This window comes from Poecilia latipinna, unplaced genomic scaffold (assembly GCF_001443285.1).
Source record: "Poecilia latipinna isolate Pla-1442-1.1 unplaced genomic scaffold, P_latipinna-1.0 Scaffold68, whole genome shotgun sequence".
NCBI classification, from domain to species: domain Eukaryota; kingdom Metazoa; phylum Chordata; class Actinopteri; order Cyprinodontiformes; family Poeciliidae; genus Poecilia; species Poecilia latipinna.
Genome location: NW_015112684.1, coordinates 259,050 through 260,918, shown reverse-complemented (window position 1 = coordinate 260,918; position 1,869 = coordinate 259,050). Strand labels below are relative to the sequence as shown.

Genomic DNA, 1,869 nt, shown 5'->3' with positions numbered 1-1,869 from the left:
ATTTAATTTAATTTAATCTAAAGTTTTGCATTGAATGATTACCTGCTTTTGAACTAAATTAACTCACATTAAGTTAATGAGAGAGAGGCAGGAAATCATAAGATCTTGTATCTTCTACCTGCTTCTTTTTGAATAAATTATGTAAAACTGCATGCCAATGGACATTATTGTGTATTTTTTCCATGTTTTAATTATTTATTGTCTGTTTGAAATAAATAAAAAACTGCACAAGTATGAGCTTCGTTGACCTTTAAAGTGCATCTAAAATTTCAGAAGATTACAAAGTCATTGCCTAAAGAGAAAGAAAAGAAAAGTACTCTCTGTACTAAATGTTCATTGGACAATCATTGAATCCCTCCCTGTTTTTCCACTTGTTCACTTTTCCTTGGGGAAAAAAAAAAAAAAAAAAAGGTATTTCTCTTCAGTACACTATCTTTACGAGAAACTGCTTGGAACGCTGCACGTTGGGACAGGTTTCTGTTTTTAGAGATTTCAAGTTGCACAGAGGTAAAAACAACTGTATTGACTCTATGGAGAATTAAACTGCCTTATTTTAGAAACACGAGCTAAAAATTATAGTGGATTTTAAGTTTATTAAATTTTACAAATATTAAGGTTATATTTTTATGTTTAGGTTAAACACAACTTGCAAATGATCACTACAGGCTTGATGATGTTAAATCAAATGATTTAATTTAATTTAATCTAAAGTTTTGCATTGAATGATAACCTGCTTTTGAACTAAATTAACTTACATTAAGTTAATATAAATCATTTATTTTAAAATATTCCACTCACAAAAGTCCTTGCCAAGTCATTATGCAATACTTTTTATTCACAAAGCTGTTGTGCATAACCCAACAATAATATGAATTTTAATTAAACTAATTTACCTGATGCTATTTGCACAAATTTGGGAACTCTTTTCAATATTATTTATAAAAGTCCATTTATGTCTGGAATATATTTCTGATCCCTGTGTAGTTAATGATCTTTCTTTCTTTTGTAGAATCAGATTCATTGTAAACATTAACATTTGAACATGATTAAGTCATTATTAAAGACAGTATTATACAAGTTCTCACATTTTGTTTTTGGTAGCAAAGGTGTGGCAACTTCACTCCCCTAGAATCCTCCAGTGAATAAATCAAAGTTTATTTTAGATTTTGTGAAAGAGTAACAAACCAGTCTGACCAACATTTAAATTTTATATCCTTCTAACATAGACTTCAGAGTTAAAAAGTTACTGTGCATCATAATAAAAAAGAAAATAATTTTCTAATGTTTGGTTTTTAAAAGATATTATATTCAGATTAAATAGAATAGTGAATAACGTTAAACAATAAATTGCTTCTAATAAAAAATACATTTTTGATATGAAATATTTTTATAAAGTTATGAGACCTGAATAAAAACGTTCTCTTAAGTTGACTATAAACATGCTTCTTTAGAGGTCTGGTACCCAGTGTTGTGGTACTCAAAATTAGTCTTGGTCTCGAGACCGGTCTTAAGACCATTTTTTGATGGTCTCGGTGTCGTCTCGGACTCGACCACATTTGGTCTCGGTCTTGTCTCGGTCTCGGGCTCTGAGGACTCGGCAAAATTATTTCAAGACCAGTCGAGACCGCAACTGTGAAAATATCACTAAACGTGCAGCATACTGTCCAGTTTATTTTTTAACATCTTTGTTTTCAGTGAATGCAAAATGCACCGATTAAAATCCAAGCAACTGCGTGTTTCTCCCCCTTCCCCTCCCCTCCCCACCTTTCACTCGCACGCGGCGCTCTGAGACATGCGCAGTAGTTTTCTCTCAGCGGCAGAAAATGTTTGTCTAATCGTCAGAAATGGAATAACGCTGCATAAATCATA

General features: G+C 31.8%; 1 protein-coding gene across 2 annotated transcripts in view; it reads left to right on the top strand.

Moving 5' to 3' along the window:
- LOC106965146 (TRPM8 channel-associated factor homolog) overlaps positions 1-1,869 on the top strand; it is a 20,814-nt gene that overhangs the window by 5,253 nt on the left and 13,692 nt on the right. Inside the window, exon 1 of one of the 2 annotated variants that reach the window (XM_015061070.1) lies at positions 420-507. The exons of the other annotated variant lie outside the window; for it this stretch is intronic. The gene's annotated coding sequence lies outside the window, so the exon portion shown is untranslated. Of the gene's footprint in view, positions 1-419; positions 508-1,869 lie in introns of those variants that run through there. 2 annotated transcript variants of the gene reach the window in all.